Raw genomic sequence first — 12,845 nt, 5'->3', positions numbered from 1 at the left:
ATAACCCTGGATCCAGGAGCTACCACCTATGCACAGGTAGTGGAGAAGGCCCTTATAGCTGAGATGGCCGAGGGTCAGATTTGGCAAGAGGGTGATGCTTTGAGGATGGTGCCTCCTTTTATGGATCTAGCTAGGGTAGTGGCCCCAGTGAATAGAAGATAAAGGCCCCAGATTCTTTTGTTCCTCCTGGCTCAGATAGGAGGGTACAACGTGCTTTCAATGGCCGTTAGGGTGGGGGAGACAACTGGAGGAGTTTCCCAAAGTGTCCTTGGTACAGACGACGACATTAGGGAGAGTGCAGGATCATGGCCTGCTTTACTTGTGGGAGTATTAGTCACCTGATGAAGGACTGCCCATAAGCTAGGAAAGAAGAACTGAGAAAGAGCGACAACCTCACTCCTGCCAGAGTATTTACCTTGACCCAGACTGAGGCTGAGCCTAGCCCCTCGGTCATGACAAGTCAGATTTCTAGTGCTGGTTCTTTTACTACATTGATTAACTCAGGGAATACTCATTCATTTGTATCTGATAGGGTGATAGATCAGCTATGTAGACCTAGTGATTTATATGCTAGGGGAACAAGGACTTATTGCAGACTGGGGAACTGGTAGTCTCTAGGAGATGGGTTAGAGCATTGCCAAGAGAGAGTTGTCGGTGGACGTGATTAAGTTAGCGATGGATGATTTTTATATGATCCTATGGATGGATTGACTATCAAAGTACGAAGTGACAATTGACTGCAAGCGCAGGATGGTGACCTTTGAACCAAAAGGGAGGTACCCTTTGTATTCGTGGGGACAGTGAGTGGACCGCGGGTACCTATGATTTTGACACTAAGGCTAGAGACCTAATGTAAAAGGGTGGCATAGGATTTCTAGCAAACATTGTGGATGCTTCTACAATGTCTTTATTTATTCTCATGTAGATCCAATATTAAACAAATTAATATGAGATAACCTAGAACAATTTTCTGAAATTGAATTCAAAGAGAAACAATGATAAGAATACTTACAGTATACGCAGCGGAATGAATGAGTCTTTCCTTCAGTTTCTCTAACCCTTGTATCCTTTCTGTCGCAGAGTATTATCAAGAAACTGACCCGATCTTCTATAATCTTCACAGTCTTCCAAAGTATCCTTAGAATCACCTAGACTAGAGTGGGCAATTCTCAACACATGAGATAGATACAGAGAGAAGAAGAGAAAAGAATAATAAGAGGCTTAGAAAAGGACTCGTGTTTAGAGAGAATCTAAAACTATCAGAAAACTAGTGATTAAACTTTTTTTTTGACTTCTCTCTAAGCACTCATTTTATAGACTCAATTAGGTCATTTATCTAATTAAAAAATCAATAAAATAATAGCCAATTAATAGCCCTAGGTCGAAATTATCATGGGCTTTAGGCCTGTGAAATTTCCCATTTGATTATAAGCCCATTGGAATTAAAATCAAGACTTGTATTTTTTTCTATTGATTTAATTAATTAAATAATTATTTAAATCCTTTATCAAATTAATTATTTATAATTTGAACCTTGATTTAAACTTATTTATTAATTTAGATACCAATTTATCTTAATTAATAAATCTACCCTAATTTCTCTATTCTTCTCTAAATTACATAACTCTGTGAAACTATCCAAAATTGACCTCGTCAATTTTGATAATGCTAATTGATAATTAAATCAATTAATTGAGACTATCTAGATGATTTTATCCAAGGCACAGTGGGGACCATGGGCCTATGAAATCAAGCTCCAATAAGTTATTATAAATCTAATAAATAAATTTACTAACTTATTAATTTCTCGTGACTCTACTAAAGACTCAGAATTTCACTCTTGAATTAATAGAACGCTCTATAACAAATATAGATACGCTATTAATTATCCATTGTTACAACCATAAATGTCACTAAATCCTCTATAGACGATCTACAATGAGATTAAAAATATCGTTTTACCCCTCATTGTATTTTATCCTTAAAACACTTAGTTCATTGTAAATGATATTTCAGTAAACTAATTTAATTACTGAAATGAGATCTCTATCATTTAACACCTTGAACCAAAATAAAAGGAAACCATCGTTTCACTTCTTCATCAGAAACTATAGATGTTCATATCTATGATTAACACTCCCACTCAATTATACTACCGAGTTCCCAAGACGTAAGTATGGGCTAGTCCGTAGTGTAAGCTGGTAATGAACAAGTCAAAGAAATCAAATAATACAATCAGTTAGAATACTAACCACTCAAAATTGAGATTGAATTGACCTATGGTCAACTATATGATATGACTAGAATAGATAATAACAGTATGTTTACTTATCTTATCAACTGTCAATATCGGTTCTGTCCGATGTAACAAATACATCCGATCTTATCTACTTTGCTAATGTTTTGGAAAGAACATAACACTACAATGTGTAAGTAGATCATATTGTAGATTGGCAAGTCAATGTAATTCCTGTGCACTGACTAATCTTAGGACTAACTTATTTTTGAACATGTAATCATATTTATTCCACTGTGATTACGTCACTATAAATACGATTAGCTATATGCTCAAGATTTAATAGAAGTTTATATTAAACAAATAATCATGAAAATAAAACATGTGAGCAAAGTGGTTGACCAAGTCAAAAAATGATTTCTATTCTTTTATAGATAGTAAATGAGATTACAAAGAAATTGGGTTTTAATTAGGGCATAAAACCCCAACAAACTCCCACTTGCACTAATTGAAACTAATGCCTTAATTCTACTAATATTATTTCCTTGATATGCTTATCACATGTAGCTTCTGGTAGTGTCTTTGTAAATGGATATGCAAGATTGTCTTCAGATGCAATCTTCATAACCTTCACATCTCCCCTGGCCACATATTCTCGAATAATGTGATACTTCCTTTCTATATGCTTACTCTTCTTGTGATTTCGAGGTTCTTTCGAGTTGGCTATCGCTCCTGTATTGTCACAAAACAACACAGGAAGTTTATCCATTTCTGGAATAACACCAAGATCCGAATAGAACTTCTTTAGCCAGGCTATTTCCTTAGCTTCTTCTGATGCGGCTATGTACTCAGCCTCTAAGGTGGAATCTGAAATTTCAGATTGCTTTACACTTCTCCATATCACAACTCCACCCCCAAGAGTAAACACCATTCCAGAAGTAGACTTCCTATCATCGACATTCGTCTGAAAATCTGAATCAGTGTAGCCTACAGTGTTCATAACACCACCCTTGTAGACTAACATATAATCCTTAGTCCTCATTAAAAACTTCAGGATATGCTTAACTGCTATCCAATGTTCCGGTCCTGGGTTTGACTGATACCTGCTTAGTACTCCTACTGCATAGCAGATATCTAGTCTAGTACACAACATAGCATACATCAGACTTCCAACTGCAGATGCATAAGGAACTTTTCTCATTGCAGATGCATAGGGAGACTGTTTCTTTGAAAGGTGAATTCCATGGCAGGACGGTAGATGCCCTTTCTTGGAATTTTTCATTGAGAAACATTCAAGCACTTTATCTATGTAAGTTGCTTGAGATATAGCTAAGAGTTTGTTCTTTCTATCCCTGATGATCTGGATACCTAGAACATAACTTGCTTCACCCAAATCCTTCATCTGGAATTGAGTGCTCATCCAATTCTTCACATCTAATAATTTCTTAACATTGTTTCCAATGAGTAAGATATCATCTAGATAAAGAACCAGGAATACCACTATTTGATTTGCCTTCAGTTGGTAAACACAAGGCTCATCAATATTTTGTTCAAAGCCATAGGTTTTGATTATTTAATCAAACCTAAGGTTCCAGGAACGAGAAGCTTGCTTAAGTCCATAGATGGACCTATTCAACTTGCAAAATTTTCCTTCTTGTCTAGCTACTTTAAATCCTTTTGGCTAATCCATATAAATGACTTCATCAAGCTTTCCATTAAGAAAAGCTGTCTTGACGTCCATTTGCCAGATCTCATAGTCGAGAGCGGCTGCTATGGATAGGAGGATGCAAATAGACTTGAGCATTGCTATCTAACTAAAAGTTTCCTCATAGTCCACACCTTCTCTTTGCGTATAACCCTTTGCCACTAATCGAGCTTTATAAGTCTCAATATTTCCCTCAACACCTCGTTTCTTCTTGTAAATCCACTTGCACCCAATGGCCCTAAAGTCACTAGGTGCTTCCACAAGATCCCAGATGGAATTTGAGTACATAGACTCCATTTCCTGTTTCATGGCTTCGAGCCATAGTTCCTTTTCAGGGCTAGCCATTGCCTGTTTGAAAGACAACGAATCATCATCACTAGTGTCACCAACAACCATATTGGTTTCACCATTCAAACCATAGCGAACTGGGTTCCTAGAAACTCTCCCACTACGACGAGGCTCCGTGACTTTTTTCTCAGGAACAGTGGTACTTTCTTCATTTAAATCGACTTGCGTTAGTTGGACATGAAGAGTGGGAATTTCATCTTCAACTCGTGTTGATGATGATGGAACATTGGTTTGAGTCAATTCTTTAACCATCTCCTCTAAAACTACTTTGCTGCAAGGTTTGAAGTTTTGGGCATACTCATTTTCCAGAAAAGTAGCATTCGTAGAAGTAAACACTTTCTTTTCTGAATGACTATAGAAAAGTCCACCCCGAGTACCTTTATGATAACCAACAAACATGCAAACTTCAGTTCGCGGTTCTAGCTTTCCCTCCTTTTTCCTTAGGATGTGGGCGGGACACCCCTAGATTCTATAATGGTGTAAACTAGATTCACGACCATTCCAGCATTCTAAAGGTGTTTTGGGGATTGATTTAGATGGCACGAAATTGAGAATTTCATTCGCGGTTTCAATTGCATGTCCCCAAAACAAAGTTGGTAGAGTTGAGTAACTAAGCATGCATCTAACCATTTACAATAAAGTTCTGTTCCGGCATTCCGCTACACCATTTTGTTGTGGAGCACCTGGGGCAGTAAGTTGTGATAAAATCCCAAGTTCGGTTAAATGATCTTGGAACTACATATCCAAATATTCTCCACCCATACTAGATTGCAAGATGTAATGACCAACTACTCTAGACTATTTGGACCATTAACGAAACTATACATAAAACTTACATTTTTACGAAAATACCATAATTTATTGAGTAACTTGCAAAATAAGAGTTATTTACAAATAAACAGAATACTAAGAAGGATTACGGGATCCCATTGTTTTTAAAAACAAAAGATGATTTAAAATCAAAGACATTACATAATTGGTGCGGAAAATACACATAAAATCATAAAAAACATAAAATGAGACTGCATCCTCGAATCGAATAACGCTCGGCCCCTTGACTCCATTCACCATCGATACACATCCTCTAAGCGTCACGAATCTTACCGCCTCTAAAGCTTATTTTTCTGCACATAAAACAGAAAGGAATGAGCCTAATGCCCAGCAAGGAAAATCTAACACATAGTCATACACATAATTTCATAAGAAACATAAAGACTTAACATAATACATATAACATACACTTATTATAATGGCCATTATTACTTGGGGTCCCATAGACTAAACAAGCATATGCCCATGGAATTAGTGGGGTCCTACTAGCTAAGTAGGTCATATGCCCATAACCCATTTGGGGTCTTGTTAGCCATATGGGTCATATGCCCAAGCCTACAAACATACATACATATCATAACACATTCAATAACATAAAACATATAGATAACATAAGCACATAACATATTGATTCTAGCCTATTTTCCTTACCAAAGTTACCGGGATATGTGGACTGAGTTGGGACTTTTTGGAACACTCCTAAAACCATAAGAAAGAGTGAGTCTAAAGAAAGGAGATGAAATGAAAGAGATGGAACGACTAAACCATTTGAGAAACATGCTTACCGAACTTATGTGCTCAAGAACTTAGATTCCCTAACCAAAATGAAGATTAAGGTTAGAGATTGAGTAGAAGACTATGAGAAAGAAAATAACATAATACAGAAAGGAACTAGAGTTTTGGTTACCTCAAAGACTTGAAAGACCAATCTATACCTCCACCGAAATACTATAGAACTCACTTCCCAAAGTGTTTGATAAGCTTATGATGTTTAAGCTTATAGTTTTTCCCAAACCAGGTGTTTACACTCTCACACTCACTTAACACTAGCAGCTTCTGAACTTAGAGCAAATGGTGAATAATGGCTGGGTACTAGGTCCTATTTATAGAGTTTGGGAATGAAAATATCTTGATTTTACTTGAATAAAAATAATGGCTTTTTAGGTGAAAATCATTTGAATAATCGTTCAGCAGAGGCTGAAGACTCGTTCAAAAGATGCTGGACTGTTGAAGGAGTTTGAATGGCTGAAAGGAAATGAATTAAAAAACGTTTGAAAACATACTGGAGGAGGCGATATATCGCCCCCTGTAGGCGATATATTGCCTGGGCCAGTATGCCCGAGGCGACCGTGCATCGTTTCGTGTTTTCCGTATTTACGTGCTGCGATATATCGCCCCCTATAGCTGCAATATATCGGCACACGCTGAATAATTAAACACGAAATTACACATTTTTAGCTAAGTTTGAATGGAGTAAACAGCCTTGACTAAGCCCTCAACGTATTCAAAGCTGCTGACTGACCCTATAACATTCAAACTTTACTCCTTATTAAATTTAATCCTAAAAAATACTTAATCCTTAATCACCATTCATAACATGTGCTTAAAATCCTATTGGTTGATGTCTAAACCTTATAATATAATAAATATAATCCTTAATATCAGTCACATTAATCAAACCTTAGTTTATACTTAATATTCTTAAACTATAGATTAAACTTAGAAAATCTATAAGTACTACTACGAGTGTCCAAATAATTCCCGGTCTGAACCAAAAATCCATGGTAACAAAGATAACACTAAACATACTATAATACTACTAAACAATTAGCTAAGTAAAGTTCTTGGACTCTACACAAGATCTTTAACGTTTTACCTAATTGGCATTGAGCCATCGCTAGGAATTCCTAAAACTTTGAAAATGTTTTTGATTTCCGATGCATTAGGTAAAGACATGAGTATCTAGAGTAATCGTCAATGAAAGTGACAAAATAATCAAAACCACCCATGGCTTGTACATTCACTACTACAAAATTGACATGAGACGATGGTTTTAAACCGTCGTATGGACTCTCATACGTCGGTTCTAATACCGTCGTCTCATGCAATGTCATGCCATGTAAATCATGTAACGACGGTTTAAATAAAAGTGTCATCTCTTGTCGTACATGAGACGATTATTCCTATACAAATGTTGTATCTTGTGGTACATGAGACGACAGTTTCTATGCAAGCGTCATCCATTGCAGTAAATGAAATGACAGTTCCTACTTAAGCGTCATCCACCTACAGTACATGAGATGACAATTTATATGTAAGCATCGTCCCCTGCAATACATAAGACGATAGTTTTACTGAGACCGACGTCCCATGTAGAATAAGAGAACTTTTTCATTTCTCTATTTTTAACCATTATATTCATTCATAATTTCCTGTGTAATTACAACATAGTTCAAACAGAATCAATAGACAGACAAAATCAATAGAACTCAGTATGTTCCAAATCTAAAAATGACAAGATCAAAATATACAGTTGGAATAACTATGTAAGTGCTAACTAAAAACTACAATTAGTATATTTTTTAATTCTGATTTCAAAAGTTACTCTAGTTATGACTCATCCGCTCAAGAAGCTTGGTTGCCCATTCATTTCAAGTTTCATTAATTTCGCCAAGTGTAATATGTATTCTTCCCACCACACAACAAAACACAAAATAAAAAAACTAAGTCAGAAGTTAAATTCAATAGAATTGTTGTTCAATAATAATAAATATACTTACATTACTAGTTAGACATCGCATGGGTGTCTCTTTCAAGCAATAGTCCTTCATCATCCTTATGATATAAAAGTCTCACTCTACTGACGATGTTTGACGAGGACAATTGATTATTTTCCACTTGTAATTTTTTTCATTCCTTTTTGTCTTTCGCTTAATGTGTGAAAATACACTATATATACATCAATATGAAGAGCATATTAATTTTTTATTTCCATATCAAATAACCATATTATATTTTAAAATAGTTTCAAATGTATTACCTATTCATAAGGTTCTTCAAATCATTTGAAGGAGATTTTCTAAGTGGACCAAGATAGTAACATGTATGGTCATCTGAATCAATGATCACTAACATCCAGTGATGTCTACATTTAAAAAAAAAGTTATTAAAATAAACATCAGAAGGTACAAGTAAAATTAATATTAAATGAAAATTTTACTTACAAGAAATGGTATGACATTAACAAAGTTTGATCCATATACGCTCTAAGATAATTTCAGCCTGATTATCCAAATTTGTCCCAATTCTCGATGACCAAGATGGCTCAATGAAACCAAAAAAGTGTGATATCTCTCTATCGCACAACTCGGAATATATTATACTACATATATGAAAGTTAATGATATTATATTTATACTTAAAAAGAAACTAAAATATATAATGTTTATAGGATTTCATTTGTTCCAATCTCAATTAGTTTGCCCTATTTTCTTTGCTCAAGCATCAATCCCAAAATATAACTTTCAATTGAATAACGAAACCTATAGTATAGTCATTTCATGAACAAGAAAATGAGTAACTTTATTATTTTAGACTTAACGGCCACTTGAGGCTAGCTCAAAGCGGTCTTGGGTGGATGGATGAGTATGTGTTTGTGAACAGTAAGGAGTTCAAGTCTCCATAAATATATATATAGAGAAATTTATATTTTAGACTAGCTTCGTTGATTCAGTTAGGAGCATTGTCTTCATTTAAACAAAAAGAATACTCAGGGAACATGCGCAGTTTCACAGACAAAATCAACGTCACACACCAAAATTAAATGTACATAATTTTTTATTTTTTGGAAAAGAAACTTCTTTGTATTGATGGGAAAATTACAAAGATGAGAGATCAGGGAAAGATTTCAGGAAGCTAAACTACAACTCAAAGCAGAAAACAAACCTATGCATAATTGTAACTTAACACTTTAATGCATGTAAATAACTAGATGAGAATTTGTTGTATTAGTAAATCAGATTAATAAAAGGGAATTACGTCAAGTTTTAATTCTAAAAAAAAAAAGATGATTATCATTTTCTTTTTCACGGAACTTCTACTCAAAATTCATAAAAGTACAAGACATCATTGCAGCAAAATACCAAAACATTCTAGAGCCTTCACAAAAAAAGTATATATTCCAAGAAAGGGTGGAGTTGTTGATCCAGTATGTCTCTTATCTCATCCAATGAGTGGAAATTAGATTCCAACTCAAATGGAACTAATAATAGAATATAAGCATGTTAATTATCACTCAGAAAATCCTATGCAACTCAATTTACATACTTTAATATCAAATATGTAAGTGCTAGCAGAAAAGCCAGCCAAGTTTAATATCAACAACAAGAGGAGGGAGGGAGTAGTTCAACAGACCAATTCCAACTATAACTGGGAAACCTTTATTCTCCAACAAAGCCTGGATTATCAACATAAGAGTTATATAAATAATTCTATTCAAGTTCTCACTGTCATAATTTCAAAATGATTAAGAGACTTCTAACTTATCTTCCAGTCCATTCTTGTATTGCTTGCACAGAAAAGCATTCCTCTATCCAAGTCATATGAATCGAGCATTGGAGCAAGTTTCATGGTGTCCCTAAAACTGCAAGGATCTATGGTTGCTTCATGAGAGAAGTTTAAACATGACGATGGAAACATACCCAGAAAAAATAAATTGGCAAGCAGAATAGTCTCTTAGTCAATGAAACATACCGATGGTTGAGCTATCTGCAGGAGGGTCTGAAGAAATGAAATGCCATGTTGCCACTACAGGTTCCATTTTTTATTTTTTTGGAGATCGAGTCCATGGCTGAGATAGATCCTCAAGCTTATTAACAAGATTCGGAGTAACCCAGATTGGCCTTGGTGCAATTATCGTTTTGTCTTGATTGCTGGCCAATGGCCAGAGATGTATTAGGCAAAAGTGGAGGTGTATTAAGACGAGGTACATCTGTACATGCCAACAACACAATCATCGTTACTCTTAACTCATACATGTATATTTTTTTTTATATTTTTCTAAATTACCTTTAAACAAATGCCAAGAGAGAGAAGAGTGAACCACACAAATTAATAAAAAAAAGGCTCCAAGGAAACCACATAAAAGCTTTTGAATAATTTTAAATTTCACAAGTAAAATAAACATTAATAAATTAGAAAAACATTGTCTCGTTTACAACCTTTTCTATCCATACTCATTTTAAGATATGATTTAGTGAGCCACGATCCACTAACGCCCATCTTTGATGCTTCATTTCCAACTGTCTATAGAAAATAAGATTAATCAAGGTGATAATAAGTTTAAAATACAACTACATATAAAGTCATGTTGAAAAGGATTGATAAAGGTAATGTGTTCCCTTCTAGTAACTTGGTTGATCCCAAAGTAAACAGATTTCATTTGTGTTTACCAAACAGGTTGTCCGCCAATCCTCCCCTATACCCAAAATGTACTTCATATGTAATAGAAAGAACTTCAAAACACAGGACACTAATGCAACATATCCTAATAAAAGAATATATAAGGACATCAACATAGTATCAACAGTAAACCTCTACAAAGTAATAATATAGGCACACAATTCATAATGACTTTATTTACATCCCAAGGGGACAGCCAAGTCACTCTTCATCAAATGGTTGGTCTTGTGTTCAAACCATGGCCATCACCCTTAATAAACTTCTCCAAAAGAATGTTATAAAAGAAACACATTTTAGTAAAGAATACTAAGTTCATACTTTTCGATTTGTACCCCTCAGCACCATGAATGTCTCACCAAGAGCATCAATTGTTTCAAGTGAAATAGATACATTGTCATTATTCACTGATGTAGATGCTCATTTATAACTGACAACTACATTGTACCCCAAAGCAAGCAGCCCACCTAAAGTCATCCTTCCAACCTGCTTTTGATATTTAAAAGGATAATTGGAAAGCAAAGAATATAAATTAGTTATGTATTAAATAATGTACACATAAAATGACCCAAGCACAAGAGCTTTCACATGAGTTTTAAGCATGAATTATCTTCAAGTGCAAAACAAAACCAAAAGTAAAAGGAAGGACCACATGCTTCATAATAATAGGGGTGCACAAAATAATCATCTCTTTTTAAAACAATTAATGAAGGCTCAGCTGCTGGGATTTGGCTCTAATCCAGAAACACAAACAAAAATTTATCAAATCTAGTCAAATTACTAAGGTCTTTTTGTTGCATGAATATAGCAAGGATAAAGGAATTTCCAACCCAGAAAGCAATATATAACAGGAAATGTAAGGCCTGACAAGCTTGAGTCTTTTTACTATTCACATGCTTGAAAATCATGGCTTATTGAAATAATTTCGCCTATCAATGTGAAAATTTTGTTAGTAATCACTAAGAAGATATGCCTTACCTCCAACTCAACTTTTGGCCTGATGATGAAATTCTTGTCAACAATCCTTTGATCACCAAGAGATAAATAATATCTAATACTAGATTGACGCACTTTTATCCAATCATTTGTCAGTGCTTCTTCACTGGCTGAAGGAGGTCTAAGGTACATCTCAATAAAACTGATAACAAAAAAGAAAAAAAAATTAAATCAAAAGGTAATTACAGTTTCTTTCTTTCAATATCGTTGAAAAAACTAGTCAGGGCTAGGAAAATAAACAGCCTGCAACACTCACTTATCTGTTTCTACTTCATATTCTTGAAGAAAATATGCAGATTGTCCACCTCGAGACTGTATCAAAAGCGTTAAAATAATAATAATAATATTAAAAAATTAAATTAATCAGGAATGATACACACACATGCCTATTTAGAAATAATAATACTACCCCACAAAAAATATACTAATAATAATAAAATCGTCAACTGTAAAAATTGATAATTAAAAGAAGAAAAAATTAGTACAAATCAGAAAAGAAATTTAACATAAGAAGTTGTTTAGGCAGGCTTAATAATGTAAGAAAGAAGGAAGCATGCACATAAACACAACCATGTAATCCTAGTATCGTAATATATCTCTCCACAAATATAACACATCTACATTATTATAGATTATAGCCACAGTTTCTTGGCCAATTAGATATATTAATCACAGTATAATGTCTTCATAGATAGTGAGGGATTTCCTAAAATATGCCTTATTCTCCTCTTCTTCCTTTCAACATGTCATTTATACATGCCTCAATAAAGCAAAAGTTGTATTACTTTTAAGATAAAACTCACATAACCTTATGTCCTAGAGAACAATGCACATTTCCTGTCTCCAAACTACTTGAAATTACAAAGCGACAAGAACAACGTAAATAAGGAAAGTCCAAGTTCTATGCATATAAAAAAAGTCCAGAATCCATTGAAAATGGCCTAACAGAACGATTGGATTATTTTATAGGAAAAAAATCAAATTTAAGTACAATACATAAGTCTTGTCTCTAAACTACATGGAATATACAACCATAAGAACAGCATAAATGAGGATGGTCCAAGTTCTATGTATATAAATAAGTCCAACATCAATTGAAACTATCCTAACAGAAAAGTACATACCTCAGTTTTGCATTTTAGTTTATAGATTACCTCTCAAAATGATGAAACAAAGCTGCTGTTAATTCTAATTGCAACAAAAAAGAAGAAAAAAAAACACACTCAACTGTGGTAAAGACGGAAGAAAATTGGACCAGGGAGATAACATGAT

At 34.4% G+C, this 12,845-nt stretch overlaps 1 long non-coding RNA gene across 1 annotated transcript; it reads right to left on the bottom strand.

The window, feature by feature from the left end:
- Positions 1-9,427: 9,427 nt before the first annotated feature.
- Positions 9,428-10,100, bottom strand: LOC133789645 (uncharacterized). Its single transcript, XR_009873647.1, has 2 exons — positions 9,873-10,100; positions 9,428-9,762 (listed from the first exon to the last, which is right to left on the bottom strand). It is a non-coding gene; the product is annotated as an uncharacterized LOC133789645 (long non-coding RNA).
- Positions 10,101-12,845: the final 2,745 nt, after the last annotated feature.

Source organism: Humulus lupulus, chromosome 7 (genome assembly GCF_963169125.1).
Source record: "Humulus lupulus chromosome 7, drHumLupu1.1, whole genome shotgun sequence".
Taxonomy (NCBI): Eukaryota; Viridiplantae; Streptophyta; class Magnoliopsida; order Rosales; family Cannabaceae; genus Humulus; species Humulus lupulus.
This window is presented reverse-complemented; position numbering and strand designations above follow the sequence as displayed.